Source organism: Phyllostomus discolor, chromosome 5 (genome assembly GCF_004126475.2).
Source record: "Phyllostomus discolor isolate MPI-MPIP mPhyDis1 chromosome 5, mPhyDis1.pri.v3, whole genome shotgun sequence".
NCBI lineage: Eukaryota > Metazoa > Chordata > Mammalia > Chiroptera > Phyllostomidae > Phyllostomus > Phyllostomus discolor.
In genome coordinates this window covers 111,651,323-111,668,835 of record NC_040907.2, presented here as the reverse complement: position 1 = coordinate 111,668,835, position 17,513 = coordinate 111,651,323, and the positions used below count along the sequence as shown (strand labels likewise).

The following is a 17,513-nucleotide window of genomic DNA, read 5'->3' as shown; positions in this document are numbered from 1 at the left end:
CAGACTCATCAGAAAAAAGAGAGAAGACGTAAATAAACACAATCAGAAATGAAAGAGGAGAGATTACAACAGATACCATAGAAATACAAAGGTTTGTAAGAAATTACTACAAAGAACTGTATGCCAAGAAATTTGAAACCTAGGTGAAATGGACAAATTTTCTAGAAAAATATAATCTTCCAAAACTCAATGAAAAAGAAGCAGAAAGCCTGAACAGACCAATAACAACAAAGAAATTGAAGCAGTAATCTAAAAACTCCAACACACAAAATCCCTGGGCCAGATGGTTTCACTGGAGAATTCTACGAAGCATTTAAGGAAGAGCTAACCCCTATCCTTCACAGACTATTCCAAAAAATCCAAAAAGATGGAAGACTCCCAAACTCTTTTTATGAGGCCAACATCATCCTAATTCCAAAACCAGATAAAGATACAACAAAGAAAGAAAACTTCAGGCCAATATCGCTGATGAACATTGATGCTAAAATCCTCAACAAATACTGGCAACTGCACCCAACAATACATTAAAAAGATCATACACCATGACCAAATGGGATTCATTTTAGGGATGCGAGGATGGTACCATATTTGCAAATCAGTAAATGTAATACATCACATAAACATAAGCTAAGACAAAACCACATGATCATATCAATTGATGCAGAAAAAGCATTTGATAAGGTACAGCACCCATTCATGATAAAAACACTCGGCAAAGTGGGAATACAGGGAGCATTCCTCAACATAATAAGGCCATTTATGACAGACCTACAGCCAACATCATACTCAATGGGCAAAATTAAAATCTTTCCACTAAGATCAGGAACAGACAAGGCTGTACACTTTCACCACTTCTATTCAATATAGTACTGGAAGTTTTAGCCACAGCAATCAGACAAGAAAAACAAATAAAAGGCATCCAATTGGAAAGGAGGAAACAAACTGTCACTGTTTGCAGATGACATGATAGTGTACATAGAAAATCCTATAGACTCCACCAAAAAACTGCTGGACCTAATAAATGAATTTGTCAAAACAGAGGGATACAAAGTCAATATCCAGGAACCAAAGGCATTTCTGCACACCAACAATGAAACAGCAGAAGCAGCAAATCAAGGAAAAAATCCCATTTGAAATAGCAAAAAGAAAAATAAAATATCTAGGAATAAAACCTAACCAAAGAGGTAAAAGACCTGTATTTAGAAACTACATAACACTCAGGAAAGAAATCAAGGAAGACACAAACAAATGGAAACATATACCGTGTTCATGGACTGGAAGAATTAATATCATCAAATGTCCATACTACCCAAAGCAATTTACACATTCAATGCAATTCCTATTAAAGTACCCATGGGGTATTTCACAGACATAGAACAAACACTTCAAAAATTTATATGGAATGATAAATAACCCTGAATAGCTGCTGCATTTTGAGAAACAAAAGTAAAGTAGGAGGGATCACAATACCTGATACTAAACTATACTACAAGGCCACTGTAATCAAAACAGCCTGGTACTGGCATAAAACAGGCACATAGACCAATGGAACAGAACACAGAGCCCAGAAATAAGCCCAAGTCCTATGGTCAATTAATATTTGACAAAGGAGGCAGCAACCTAAAATGGAGTAAAAATCGCATCTTCAACAAATGGTGTTGGGAGAACTGGACAGCCACATGCAAAAAATGAAACTCAAGCACCAACTTACGCCTTATAGAAAAATAAATTCAAGGTGGATAAAAGACTTAAATATAAACTGTGACACAATTAAAATCCTAGAGAATGTAGGTAGGAAGATCTCAGATATTTCATGCAGAAACTTTTTTACTGACATGTCTCCTAGAGTAAGGGACATAAAGAAAAGAATAAAGAAATGGGACCTCATCAAAATAAAAAAGTTTCTGCGCAGCTAAAGAAAACAGTATCAAAATTAAAAGGAACCAACTGTATGGGAAAACATATTGCCAATGATACCTCAGACAAGGGTTTCATCTCCAAAATATATAAAGAACTTACACGACTGCACTCTAAGAAGACAAGGAATCCAATTAAAAAATGGGCAAAGGACTGAACAGACACTTCTCCAAGGAGGACATACAGAAAATCCAAAGACACATGAAACGATGTTCAATATCGCTAGCTATCAGAGAGATGCAAATTAAAACCAACCACAATGAGATGCCACTTCACACCAGTCAGAATGGCCATCATAAACAAAGCAACAAACTACAAGTGTTGGAGAGGTTGTGGAGAAAAGGGGTCCCTAGTGCACTGTTGGTGGGACTGCAGACTGTTACAACCACTATGGGAAGCAGTATGGAACTTCCTCAGAAAACTAAAAATGGATCTGCCTTTTGACCCAGCAATTCCACTGCTGGGACTCTATCCTAAGTATACTAAAACACCAAGCCAAAAGAACCTATGCATCCCAATGTTCATTGTAGCACAATTTACAATAGCTAGATGCTGGAAGCAACCTAGATGCCCATCAGTAAATTGAATGGATCAAAAAACTGTGGTACATTTACACAATGGAATTCTATGCAGCAGAAAGAAAGAAGGAACTCCTACCCTTTGCAACAGCTTGGATGGAGCTGAAAAGCATTATGCTAAGCAAACAAGCCAGGCAGTGAAAGATAAATACCATATGATCTCACCTTTAACAGGATCCTAACAACAAAACAAAGAAACAAGCAAATATAACCAAAGACACTGAAATAGAGGACAGGCTGACAGTGACCACAGGGGAGAGAAGAGGGAATTTCAGGGGACAATGGGAAGGGTTTACGGGAACAAATTTAAAGGACACATGGACAAAAACTAGGGGGTGGTGGTAATGGGAGGAAGTGGGGAGGGTTGGGAGGGTGGGCTGGATTGGGAGTAAAAGGGAGAAAACTGTACTTGACAATGATGAAAATAAAAAAGAGCTTAAGGTTTATAAAGAGGTGTTTAGGTTAAAATGAGGCCATTTAGTAGGCTTACTTCAATGTGACTGTTATTTCAAGAGTGAGAGACACTAGGGATTTTGGTCACAGAGAAAATACCATGTGAGGGTACACAAGAGACATCAAACACCATCTGTAAGCCAAGGAGAAAGCCCTCAAAAAAAAAAACACACACACACACAAATCAATCTTGCCAACACCCTGATTTTGAATTTCTAGCCCCAGAACTATGAAACAGTAAATTTCTGTTGTTTACCCAACCAATCTATGGAAACTCTAGCACACTAATACAGGATATGCTAAAGGTTCTGTCAAAAAAAAACACACAAATGGGCCAACTGTAGAGCATCATCCTATAAACCAAAAGGTTGTGGTTCTATTGCTGGTCGCAGTACATGCCTCACTTGTGGCTTTAGTCCTAGTCAGGGTGTATAAGAGAGATGAGAGACAACTTTTGATTGATGTTTTTCTCTCACATTGATGTTTCCCTCTCTCCTGCCCTTCCCCTTCCATGCCAAAAAAAAAAAAAAATTCAATGAGTATGTCCTCAGGTGAAAATAATCTTTAAAAAGGAATAAGAATATGCGGTCATAAGGTTTAAGATACACTGCATTTACATCCCTACCCTGAAGAATCACAAAACACTGTAACAGGAAAATCCTCATATCACAGAAAATTATTGAATTTGGCTAAATCCAGTATTTACCAAACTTATCTCCCAGACTATTGTTTCTTTGTTCAAGGAAAACATGATACTTTACAACACACTAAATTTACAACAGAACAGTGTCAGGTGCATGGCACTTCAGGTTTCAGCAGCCCAGGATAGAAAATTCAGATGGGAAGTGTATGGTCAGATCTGGAATTCACATAGGTAAGATTAACCACAGGGAGGAGAATTTCACAAGTGTGAGTTTAGGAGATCAAGTAGAAAGTAGTTACAGTGGTTCAAAAAATAGTGATGAAGTCCAAAGAAGAGTGAAGTCACTAGGCTGTACAGGAGGGGAAGGAGTTTAAAATATTTAGAATGAAAACACTGACAGGATATACTCATCAGTGAAAACCAAGTGAGCTGTGGAGATAAAGGAATCTGACATGACTGCTACATGAAATTACATAAAGACAGGAGGCATGTAAGGCTAAATGAGGAAGATGATGAATTCCAGTGTAACTTCTTATGCAGCAGGGAGTTGGAGGAAAAAGTCTTAGAAGTTTGGGAGAGAGAAGTAATCATGGGAAGAAATCAGACTAAAGCAAGGACTTTAGCTCAGACAAAAGGTGAAGGTGTGCACACAGCACAAGGCAGATTCCACAGCATCAAGTTAGCCTAGAGGGCCCATCTTCCGGTGTAAGAACTGGTGATAGCTGGCTTCATCTACAGATACATGCAAGTAGGACCAGTGACACGGGAAGCCTGGGAGCCAGGCGGAATGACAGGAAGACAGGAACTTCTGCACTTTCACCTTTGGACCACTATTGCTTCTAGTGATGCTTCTAGGGATCCACCACACCCCAGGGACATCAGAGCACATACCCAGCTGTCTTGTTTTCATTCCCCAAGGATGTATTTTTTTAAAATTATTACTTGTATGCATATGCATGTGCATACCTACACACTCACACATATACCCCTACCTTCCCTCTATACTCCATACTGATTCAGAGGTTTCTAAGCCCAACTGGAAGACTTCGTGTTATCCTTGTAAATTCCACGTGTTGGAAACTGTCCACTGCACCATTCAAACTGTTCAGACAACTTTGGAGCCTCTTCCTGTCTGGCAACATGATCCTCTTCACTTCAGATTTGTTGAACAGGGTGGTGGGAATTTTACCAGCTTAGGCCTATGCTGATTAGCCAAGGGAGATTCTGTATGTAAACAAGACCTGGGTCCTAGCTGTTTCTCTTCTTCTATCTCATTTTACTTCCCTAGGTTTCACTGTCTTCATCTGAAAAGTCTGAGAGATTGACAAGACTGATGCTTGGGTCTCAATATATCCTAAGGTTCTATAGACAGGTTCCCTGTGGTTAGGGGAACCCACTGGTTTGGGGGAGAGAGAAAGGAGTAAGAGACCATAGGAGTAAGAGACCATCGTAGCATTTTGTCCACCCCATATAAGAAAATCCTTGATTTGTGGAGACACCCACTGTGTGTGTGTCTTAGCTAGTTAAAAGGAAGAAGGTCCCTCTCTCCAGTAACACAGGTCAGTGCAGGACCTAGCTTATCTCAGTAGATTCTCTGACTCTTGAGAGAGTGAGGCAAAGATTTAATTTGGAGTCAATTCCAGTGACAAGGGAATTGTATAACACATTAGCTAACAATAATGTCTTATCCAGACTTTTGCTAGGAGTAACCTTGATCATGTCCCCAGTATCCAGCCTCCCATAGATTTCCATTTCTGGTTCTCCAGCTTTCTACACACCTCTGTGAGTTGCCTAATATTGAGTAAGTTCCTTTTATTTCTTATTAACTGTGTTTTAAAGCTTTTTATAAGCAATAGAAAATATTTATTTTTTAAATCTGAATATCAAACACTGGTAAGACCAATGTGATGAATAAAAACAATCAACATTTTTTAAAGGGAGAAACAACAAAGTGATTTCAAAGCACAATTGACAATCATATGCCATAGTTTACAAAATTATTATTTCATACTAAATCATAGTTTAAAAATCAAGCAGTATTAAAAGCCCTCTGTTGACAAATGGCAGTCCCTGATCCTAGTCCTGTCCTCCAGAGGCAAACACTTATAACTCTTCCAGCTATTTCTTCAATATTTCCTTCCATTTCTTAATCATATGTTCATAGTTCTCCAGTTTGATTGATCAATTTTAGACATTAGCATTATCAATTATATTTCTAAGGATTTAAATCTCTTACATGACCCCTAATCTTTTCATTTCCCTTCACAATATTCCCAACCTAGTTGTATTGCAATTTTTAAATTATATCATAAGTGTTGACTTTATTATGAAAATACTGGACCCTACTCAGCCGAGTAGTGGATGATGATCATATTATTTCCTTGCTTATATAACTTTTGCTTTTTTGTGTGTTTCTTGCTTTTCAAACCAAAGATTTGCCTTCATTTGTATGTATTTATACCGGTTCCATAATGTATTTGTCCAAATGCTCAACAACATAAAATAGCCTGTTTTCTTCCACCATGGAGACAGCCTCTCAGAGCTCTCTGTTGCCTGTTGTCCAGATGAATGACCAGAGGCTTCCCTGACACTTTTCTTTCTTCTCTACTACAGGGAAATCCTGTACCTGTTGCTGTTTGCTTTTATTTATTCATTTATTTTTATTTTTCTGAAACCCATCCTAAGAAACTGTGCATGGTGTATAAATGTTTGAGTCTTTGCATATATGAATTTTTAAAAATATGCTATCATATTGACTGATTGTTTTATTTACTACAAAATAGGGTAATACTAATTCTTCCACAGCAATCATGTTTCTCCAGTATCTTCTATAATCCAGTCTTGCTTTTAAGCATCCTAATGCCATTCTGATTCCTATTCCTTGTATTTCACTTGTCCACCTTCCTTTTCTTCATCCTCCTCCTTCTTTTCTTCTTGTCTCCCTTACCCTCATACTTTGAAACTTGGCATTAAAGGGCCTTGATGCAAGTGTTCTTTTTATTTATTTGGCTAAGAATTAAATGGTCGGTGGGACTTTGTAGTCTGGAAAAACACGTCCTTTGGTTCTAAGACAATTTTGTTGTGGACTGTTGTTTATATATATATATATATATATATTTGCCTTTTCTCCATTTTTGTTCTGTTCTCTCTAGAAGTTATGGTAGAAAAATACTGAAAAACCTAGATTGAGTCATTCATTTTTGTCAACTTTTTACTCCCATTTTATACCTCTTTACTTTTTGTTTTATTTTCTCGACTTTATTTTCTAATACTTTAACTGGATTTTTTTACATTTCAGTTATTATTTTTTTATATTTGATGGCTCTTTTGTGCTCTCTGTTCTTTTTCATATTATCCTATTCAAACTAAGTTAGCCCCAATCCCTTTTTTGTTTATTTTGTAGCCTCTCCTATGAGTTTCCTGAAATGCATAAGATACTTAGTTGTCCTTTCATATTCAAAGTGAGGCATTCAAAAGCTACTGTAGGGCATGGTGTGCCTGTGGATGGATGAATTGTTGGGCTTCCTTGCCTTTGTAAAGATACCTCTCTCCTCTACAATATCAGCACCTGGAGGTCTTTTCCCCAGAGTTGTTCAGATTCTCCAGAAAGGATTCCCTCTACATCCTGCCTGAAATGTCTACTCCAGCTGCCAGGTTTTGGGGAGCAGACAAGAAAACTGGAAATAAAAGTCCCACTACCCACCATGCAGATCTCTGTTTAATTTTCTCTGGTCTCTGCTACCTGCCTCATTCCACTTCCTGGGGCCTGGTGGGGTGCAGTAGGGACTGAGGCTCTCAGAGAAGGTAGGAAGACCTCACTTTTCAATAGCATCTATATTATGAGACACTGCCATTAAAACATCCTTACTCTGCTGAGCAAGTCACTCTTCCTCCAGATACTTCCTGTTTTTCAAAATCTAGCCCCAAGCTCCCAACTGCTGTTGTCCCCTCCCATTTACTCTCTGACTTATGGGTTTATAACATTTAACTTAACTCTCAGTTTAGAATAGTTTAGGGGAAAGAAAAAATAAACAGGGGCAACAAATCAGAATTGTTTAATCAATCGTAAGTCCATAAATTCCCTTTTTGCTCAAGCCAACTAGAGTAGGTTTTTGTTGTTGCAACTAAGAATACTGACTGATAGAGGGCACTGAAGGAAGGCATGCTGGGGATAACCATGGCCTGTGCCAGGGTTGACAAGAAAGGGAAAGTCAGAGGCAAAACTAGAAATAAAAGGAATATTATTTTTCTGCACCAAGCTTGGAAAGCTTGTGAGAATCCAAACTCCAAAACTTCTTATACAGATCTTACAAGCTGTAGGGTGGTGAGGCTGCCTGCCCAGACTTCAGAATAAGAGAAGGACAGCTCCCTTCTCTGTTCTAACCCTGCAGGCTCTTTGGAGCAGCATGTTCTTTGAAATATCAAGCAACTGAACAGGTACGATTTCACAGAGAATTTTTGAGCATGTCCACAAGCATACTTTGGACTCAGGTTCTGTTTATCACTCCCAGGCAGAGAGAATGTCGGATTCTTATCCTGCAACTTCATCACAGAGCCCATTTAAATAAACATACTTCAGACAGCCCAAGGTAAGGACAGGGGAGTCTCCATCAGTTCCATCAATTGGATGTGCGTGAAGTCTGGTGATTTCTAATAGCCTGTTCAAAGAAATAGTTCAAACACACTGGCTTCACTTTGATCAACACATCTCTCTAGAAGTGTGAATGATTTAAACATCTACAGAATACAGGGATCTGGGCTCCTTCCACCTAAATCCAGGCTGAGGGTTTCTTAGATGCCCTGTCCTCACAGAGGGTGGGCAGAGAGCAGCAAAGGAAGCTGTGGGAGATCAGACCAGGGTTCTGTTGGGAGAAGCGGGATGAGGGACAAGTTCATGGATGGATGAGTTGCCTGGAGGGGCCCTAAACAGATGAGTAAAAGCAGTTGGAAGAATGGAAAAGGGTCCATGGAGGGGCTGGTCTGGAGGGTAAGGAAGTCTAGATAAACTTAAAGGAAAAAGGAGTTCATTAAAGTCCTAGGTAGGAAGAGTGAGGATGAGCAAAACTGTGAAGGTCAAAAACATCCCCTGTCCTTAAAAATAACAGTAAGCATGTAGACAAATTGCTCTGAGTCCAAGTTGCCTACAATGACCCAAAATAGTGGCTAGACGTACTCCTAGTGTGATCCTTCCTGCACAAGTCTGATGGGAAGTACTTAACTTTTTCCTTAATCCTTTTCTTGTAAAATACTTGTGTGCCTTTTAAAGTAAAAAATTCAGTTAGCATGAACAGGGAAGTGAGAAGCCTGTTTTGGCCTGGATGTCCACAAGTAGCTAGAGGCTGGCAAGGCTGGCTGGGGTTGCTAGCCAGGCCTGGGCCCAGTGCCAGGCTACCTACCTGCTGTGAGAGGGCCAAGTTGGTGAGGGTTGTACATAAGGCTCCTATAATTCCAGGATCAGGTTAGTGAGCACTAATTCCTGCCCACAAATAAGTCCCAGGGGCCTTGATTGGGATACAGCTGACTTAAACCTTTAAGGCCTTCAGAATTTTCCTGGCTGTGTTCCCAAAGTTGAATTCTAATGTGAGTTATGGAGAAATGGCAAGGGATTGACTTCAGAGAAGTGAGTTTAGCAAAGTCTAGAGAAATAGCATCTAACTTCGAGTGTGTGCTGACCACATGCCAGGTCCTGGCCCAGCACCCTGCATAGATAACCTCATTGAATCCTTACAACAACCACCCCGTCAAGTGGCACTATCATCTCTATTATTAAATATGAGACAGTTGGGGCTGGAGATGATGTATTACCCACCCAAGCTCACACAGGAAATAAGAAACTGACCCAGGAAAGGATCCCAAGGTCTCTGCCAGCTGCCTCCCAAAACAGTTCAACTGCCTCCCAAGAGAAAATAAGGCCAGGTAAAAGGCCACCCAAAGAAGGCTGGAAAGCCTCGGAGACAGAGTTCCAACTCGGAAATCTCAAATGTCCTTCCACAGAAATGCTCCAGTGTGGCTGCAGAGGGAGCTCTGAGAAAGATGGGTGAGGCTGCTTCTAGACAGAGGTGTCCTGAAATGTCAATGAGTGGAGTGTTAGTTCAGTTCCCTGGTTCCCTGCAGGTCCATGAGCCTGGACACAGGAGCTGCTTTCGAGTGACCAACAAGTGGCTCTATGCCAAGCCCAGCAGAGACCACAGCTGAGCCCATCTGTTCACTAACCTTGGCAAAAGAGATTCAGGGACATCACAGACACCACTCATCATAGCCAGTTACACACAGCAATATCTATGCACCTGGACTGTACTTGTACTAAGAACATTTCATATATCAATTTCCTTAATTCCCTCAGCAATCCTCTGAGGCAGCTACTGTTATTAGTCCCATAATTCAGATGAATAACAAGGCACAGAGTGATTCTTTAATTTGTCCAAGGTAGTAGAGCTAGATAGTGTAAGAAGCCCAAAATGGGACCCAGCAATCTGATGCGAAAGCCCAGAGCCTAACCAGCCTGTATACTACCTGCCCTTATACTAACAACTACCCTGAGTTTTGGTATGCTTAATAAATATATGCAAAGGCCTACTATGTTCCAAAGCCACTGTGTAAGCTTGGAATAGAAACATAACTGAGGTCATGTCCACCTTTCAAGATCTCACCATATCTAAAATGCAAACACATAACCAGGTATAATGAGGTAGACTCTATGGAGGAGGTATGCACAGGGTATTAGGGCAACACATAACAGGACATTTAACTCAACCTCAAGAGTCAGGGAAGGTTTCTTGAAACAGATAATGCTGGAGCAACATGTTAAAAATTAAGGAGAAGCTAGCCAGCAAGACAGCCTAAGAAACACTGCATTTTAATTCTTCTAGAGTTTCTAAGCTCTACCTCATGCTAAGTCAAATCCCTCAGAAGCTCCAAGTGTGGGTGATATCATTTCAGCTTCCCACAGAAAAACTAGCACTGAACTAGAATATCACATTGTTTATGCTTTTGGCTTTCAGCCAGGGCTAATATAAGAAGCAGCCGTATGAATCACATTTGCATTGTTTGTAAATCTGCTAGCAAAGACATTATCCATTATGTTGTTCTGTGTCCCTTATCTAGAGACTCGTATGATAAATGTCTCCCAAAGCACTAAACTTAAAAAATAAAATAGGAACTAGGAGCCTATCTCGCAATGGACTGACATTCTTCTTTGTAGTGGGCACAGAGCGTTACGCTGTCTCATTCTGTCGTTGCCTTTGACTACCAGGAAGCTCAGAACTGAGGTCAACTTTAAGAGTTTCCCTTAGTAGGTTTTCTGGCATAAAGATCCCTTTGCCCTTGGTCCTTTGGCTTTAACATTGTAACTTTATTTTAAGTAATTTATCATTGCATGCCTTTTTGTTACTAGACTTCCTGTTATCAATGCTACTGTGACACCATTCAGCACATGCAAAACAGTATGGGCAGGCTTGCTTAACACTCAAAACCCACACTGTTCTCCAACTCATTGATACCAACAATTTCCCATTATTTATTATCTTCAAATCCTTTTTAAACCCAAAAGGGAGGAGTCCAGCTCTGCAGTCAAATAAGGTCCACGGGCCAAAACTATCCCCCTCTCTGACCTGTGGTCCCCCTCTCCCATCTGTGCTATGGTGTCTCCTCTCAGAATAGAAGATCTGGCCCTCAAACCTCTCCAGGCATGACCATCTATACATCTTCAAGACAGCTCCGAAAATGTTCGTAGGGGCCCTGGCTGGCGTAGCTCAGTGGATTGAGCACGGGCTGGGAACCAAAGTGTCCCAGGTTCGATTCCCAGCCAGGGTACACGCCTGGGTTGCAGGCCATAACCCCCAGCAACCGCACATTGATGTTTCTCTCTCTCTCTCTCTCTCTATCTCCCTCCCTTCCCTCTCTAAAAATAAATAAATAAAATCTTAAAAAAAAAAAAAGAAAAAAAGAAAATGTTCATAGGGACCTCTAAGGGCTAGCTGCTGAGAGGCATTTGAGGTAACTCTGATGAAAGGGAAAATGTAGCTACCTTTCAGAAAGTGTGTGTTCACTCATACACCCAAATCCACCCTAATTCTTGTGTTGCATCTTGTATGATCAGTGGTATTTTGTCCCCATCCACACAATGAGGTGGTTATGAAGCATTACAAAGATAATGCATATGAAGCGCCTAGCAAACAGCAGGCAGTTAATATAGATCATCTCTTCATATGCTCTTTCCATGCTAAAGTGCAATCTCCCTGAGGGTTAGGGGACTGTGCATGTCTTACTGATTATTTTAATCTCCAGTGCCTAATGCAATTCCTGGCCTTTAGGAACTACCCAATAGATATTCATGCTTAGAACACTACACTCACTCAACAAATATTGAAAACAAGCAACAGATCTGAACAGATGACATGATACATACCTGATTCACAATTTACTCCCCTCTTTACTCAAATATGCAAAAATAACATAGACTCTTTATTTTCCAGAACTATCTTCACAGGGCTCCATCCCTAGCCTTGAGCACCAGGGAAACACATACGTCCATACTTTGTGTTTCGGTCACTTTGGGGGTTTACAGAAATACAACACTTTATTGTACTTCAGAAATGTTCTGGGAGTTTTCCCCAATTTTCCTTTACTTTTCCATATCAATATTTCTTAAGATTTTTGGTTGACTTTCAATATTATATTAATTTCAGATGTACAGTATAGTGATTAGACATTTACATAACCTATGAAGGAATCTCCTGATAAGCCTAGTACTCACCTGGCACCATACACAGTTAGTACAGTATTATTGACTATATTCCCTATACTTTACACCCCTGTTACTATTTTGTAACTACCAATTGTACTTCTTAATCCCTTCACCTTTTCACCCAGCTCCCTAAACCCCTTCCATTTGGCAACCATCAGTTTGTTCTCCTTATCTATCAATTTGTTTCTGCTTTGTTTGTTCATTTATTTTGTTTTTACACTCCACATATGAGAGGTCACATGGTATTTGTCTTTTTCTGTCTGACTCATTTCCCTCAGCATAATACCCTGTAGGTCCATTCATGTTGTCACAAGTGGTAAGATTTCATTCTTTTTCATAGCTGAGTAATATTCCATTGTATGGCTGTACCACATAGTCTTTGTCCATTTATCTATTGATGGACACTTTGGTTGTTTCTGTATCTTGGCTATTGTAAATAATGAACTTAGGGCTGCACACATCTTTTTGAATTCGTGTTTTGAGTTTCTTTGGATAAATACCCAGAATAGACACTCTGTTTTTATAATCTGAAGACAAGATCCTCCACCAGCAAAAAAGATCAGGACTTGCTTTACTGTGATACTTCCTTTATTGCAGTGGTCTAGAACTGAAGCCACAATTTCTCTGGGGTATGCTTGCAGTTGTCTCTTTGGTGGATTCTGGGCCTTCTAGATATCCTCCCCTTTCCCCTGCTCTTTCTTCCAAAGGCAGGTTTTCATGACTTAGTGATGTGGAAGGACCTCAGAGCTGAGCATTCTCCTCTGATGCAGCTGGTCTGGTTTGGTCCTTTGCCCCATGTGCTGGTCTCACTGGCAGCGTTGATGGTTGGTTTTCTGGCTAGGAAAGTGCCTGGTGATCCTGCTTGGCTGATTTGGCTCCTGTGATACTAAGACGCCTGTCAAGTTTCTGCCATGTCCTCCATTTGACCATAACCTTCATAGTCCTCACATGGCTGCAGGAAAAACATTTCATCCTTTCCCATGTCACTTCTAAATGCACCTGCCTTTTGTCTTCCCCAGAGGACATTTGAAAATGCTCAGATCCCTTACCTATTCCACCTACTTCCTGGCCTGGCCCTGGATAGACTGATGGATGAACCAAAGGCACAGTTTCTGTTCCTTATATGTCTTCAGTACACATTCCTCAAGAGACTGTTCTTTAGACATCTGCCTCTCAACCTCTAAGATTGTGCTGGGCACATAGTAGGCACCACAGAGGTCTCTTAAACTGAAGCAAGCTGTGCTGAATACAGTGGCATGATTGACTTGGTTATGCATCACCCCTCAGTTCTGAGTTTAAGGTAAGGAAAACTGGTTCTTTTGAATACCAGCTCACAGAATCTATTCAAGAAAAAACACTTGACTCTAATTTGAGAGAAAAAGCTGATGTTCAGTGTTTTTACTGAACCATTTTTGATGTTCAATTTAAAATAGTTAAAGACAGCATGTTTAAAAATAACATTAATGAAATTTCTGGTACTAAGTTTAAAGATTGGTTTAATAAATTAATTTTAATTCACATTTGTTTTTCAAATCAATGGAGTTAATTTTATAAATTAAAGCAATGCTTTGGGGTTTTCATAGTTGTCATTCCCTGGCTTTACTGCATGAACCAGCCCAGCCCTCCCTGGAGAGCTGATTTCGAGAGATGCAACAAGCCCACCTGGTCCACTTTCCTCAAACACTCAGTCAGTCTCTTCTCTTTTCCTTGACACCAGTGACTCTCAACCCTGTACATAGGTTAACCCAGGAAACCTTAAAAAAAATGTGTATACTCAGGTTTTACCTCTGGCAATTCTGGTGTAATCTGGGTGGAGCCTGAGCAAGAGTGCCAGAGCCAGACTAGGAACAAGAAGGGAAAACTGCCTAATCTAACATATGAGAAACAGATTCAGAAAGTAAAAATGTAGACTGGTTTGGGGTCATTTGCACTAGGGTCATCTGGCCCCATGGGCCTCAGGAAAACAAAACTGGTATTCAAAATACTGACCCAGCAAAGCCACAGTGGTGAATATACAGCCACCCCTTGCACCTCTTGGTCTTTCTAATCTTCTGCCACATGTATTCAGCCCTGCACTGTCATGGACCAATTCTCATGGGGGTTCCCCTCTAAAGTGTGAGATTTTTAGTGGCAAAGCCTTAGACTGATTAATTTTTGTAACCCCATTTCCTAGTTCAGTGTGGTTCTCAACCAGGGGTAATTTTGGGGCCCCACCCCAGAAACATTTGGGAACATTAGGAGACTTTTGGTTGCCAAAACTTGGGGAGTGGGGCAAGCTATTGGCATCCAGTGGGCATCCAGAAGTCAGGCATGCTGCTAGACATCCTACAACACACAGGGAAGTCCCCCCACACTAAGAATTGTCAGACCCCAAAATGTCAGTAGTTCCTAGGTTGAGAAACCCTGGTTTAGTCTAACCTTGACATAGAGTTGACACTAAATATCAGAAAGTCAAGCCCAGCAAGAACTTTCTTCTTCACATATGTATTCATCATATAGATAAGGCTAATGTGATCTGTGAACATCTAGACTCTTTATGTCAGGTTCATTAGCTATATGGTCTCAAACTAACAAGCCTGTAAGCTTAATATATTAACCAACACAGTTTATTCAGAAGACCCGACTGCCTCCCTTCTGATGACTCCAAAGCTCTTGATAGACAAAATGTGGTGGGGAACACCAGCTCCCTAGGGCCAGTTCTCCAAGAAAATCTGCCTGAATTAAGAAGGAAAATATCTGGACATATTTTTCTATAAGTAGGCCTGATATTGAGGGAGAGCTCTCAGCTACACCCATGATCTCTACTGGACCACCAGCATCTAAATAAATGCTCAGATGGGCTTAAATCCCACCCTCTACTTTTTATCCTGACCCTCAATACAGCCTTCTCCAATTTTCCAGAGTATATATTCCAAATTTTAAATAAAATATAAAGAAATTATTATTTTTATTTGAGCACTTAACTATATATGCTAGACAATGTGCTCAGAGTTTATATGGCTGAGCTCCCAGAATGCTCACAGCAACCCTATGGGGTAATTTCTGTCCCTATGCCCACTACACAGATGAGAATAATGAAGCTCAGACACATGAGAATGCACTGTGGTACAGCACAGCCAGGACTTAACTTCAGGGGTAGTGACTACACATGCTGAAAATGTATAAGAGCCCCTCTAACTCTAATCTGCAGTGTTTGGAAGTCCAAACACTTGCCAACAACTCAGCGCTCCATGGGACATCACCTGTAACAACATAGCAATAGGTTGGAAATAGGCTACAAACCAATTTTATTAGCCCTCCTAGCTGGACAATTGAAATCAGATACTTAATCCTTGACACAGGAAGCTTTAAAAAACTAAAGTATGCTAAAAAATAAATAAATAAATAAAATGTGCTAATGCCAACAATAAAAAAATCTGTCATATTGAACCCAAAGAAGTCACACAGAAATACACTCTGTATAATCACTTTTAAAAATTAATTTTCTCAAAAAAAAACAAAAATTAATGAAATAAATTTAGTGTGGTTGTTAAAGTCTGCCCAAGGCTGGTTATCTTAAGCATGGACTGTGATGGTTGTGGCCCCCTAGAAAACAATGCCTGGCCAAATGGCTGTGCCCTGAGGCCAACCCTCTACAGATGGTTCACAGCTCAGCCCTACTTGGAACCAAGTCTGTAGAATAACCTCTCTGCCAGCTCACCTGAACTGCCTTCAGTGCCCATGATCCTGCTCACTGGAGTCAATAGCTTAGTCAAGTCTATGCCTTTCCCCCTCACCCTACCCACAGAGGTCTTGTTGGCCCCAATGGGGCAGACTGAGATTTCCTTATGGTTCATGGAAAAGATACCATTAATGTTAGTTCTTTATTTATGCTGCAACAAATTACTCCAAATTTAGAAGTTCAAACAACACAAATTTATTTTCTTGGAATTCAAATGTTAGAAGTCTGATATGTGTCCTGGTCTGCTAGGATAAAGGTGTCAGCAGGGCTGTATTCCTTCTGAAAGCCCTAAGGACAGAGCCCATGTCCTTGCCCTTTCCAACTTCTAGAAGCTGATCTCTTTACTTAGCTTGTGGAGCCTCCTTCATCTTCAAAATCAGCAACACTGCATTTCTCTGTGCCTTTCTTCAGTAGTCACATCTTCCACTGCCTCTTCTGCCTCACTCTTCCACTTTTGAGGACCCTTGTTATTACATTTGGCTCACCTGGATAACTTCCCTATTTTAAGGTCAACTGTTAGCAATTTTAATTCCACCTGCAACTTTATCCCTCCTTTGCCATATAACCTCACATATACAGTGTGGGACAAAAGTATGTTTACAGTTATTCATATGAAAAATAAAACAATAATAAATAATAATACAAAAATAAACTTTCACATACTCAAAACTGTAAATCTACTTTTGCCCCACCCTGTATGTATATTCACAGGTTCCAGAGATTAGGGCAGAAATGTATGTGTGGGGGCATTATTCTGCAAACCACATCACCTCTTGGATGGAGTAGTAAATTGTCAGGGTTCTTTGGCTCCCACAATAATTTCTTAATTGCATTTGAAAGCCTTTTTAAGGGATATGCCCTTTCTTTCTAGTTTGTTTAATCTCTACCACTCTTGAGTGTCTTTCCCCAGCCCTTTGCCCTCATTTACACTATCTGCCTAGATCAAGGAGGCATTTAGGTTTTAAAATCTAGAATTAGTAAATCTGTGAGAGAGGGTAAAATCTTGCTTAGCTTGGATTATTCTCTTAGGAAGCCAAGCTCAGAGGAATGATCTTGAATGGACCCCAAGAATTCCCAGTACCGTGTGCATTCCTTTCTAAAGCTATTAGAGTGAATAATGAATGTAGATTCTAGCTCAGTGGATTGAACACTGGCCTGCAAACCAAAGTGTCGCTGGTTCAATTTCCAGTCAGGGCACATGCTGGGTTGCAAGGGCCAGGTCCCCAGTAGGGGGCGTGCGAGAGGCAACCACACATTGATGTTTCTCTCCCTCTCTTTCTCCCTCCCTTCCCCTCTCTAAAAATAAATAAAATTTTTTTAAAAAAAGAATGAATGTAGATTCTGGGACACACACACACACACACACACACACACACACACATATTGATGTGACTTCCAAATAAGGAACTGGAGAAGCATTTGTTTCTATTGATGTCTGGATGACTTATAGTTCTA

General features: G+C 40.3%; 1 protein-coding gene and 1 long non-coding RNA gene across 2 annotated transcripts in view; both read right to left on the bottom strand.

Moving 5' to 3' along the window:
• GRID1 (glutamate ionotropic receptor delta type subunit 1) overlaps window positions 1-17,513 on the bottom strand; it is a 731,665-nt gene that overhangs the window by 306,906 nt on the left and 407,246 nt on the right. The window lies entirely within an intron of this gene.
• On the bottom strand, window positions 7,105-12,966 carry LOC118500792. Its single transcript, XR_004903373.1, has 3 exons — window positions 12,851-12,966; window positions 12,046-12,050; window positions 7,105-7,116 (listed from the first exon to the last, which is right to left on the bottom strand). It is a non-coding gene; the product is annotated as an uncharacterized LOC118500792 (long non-coding RNA).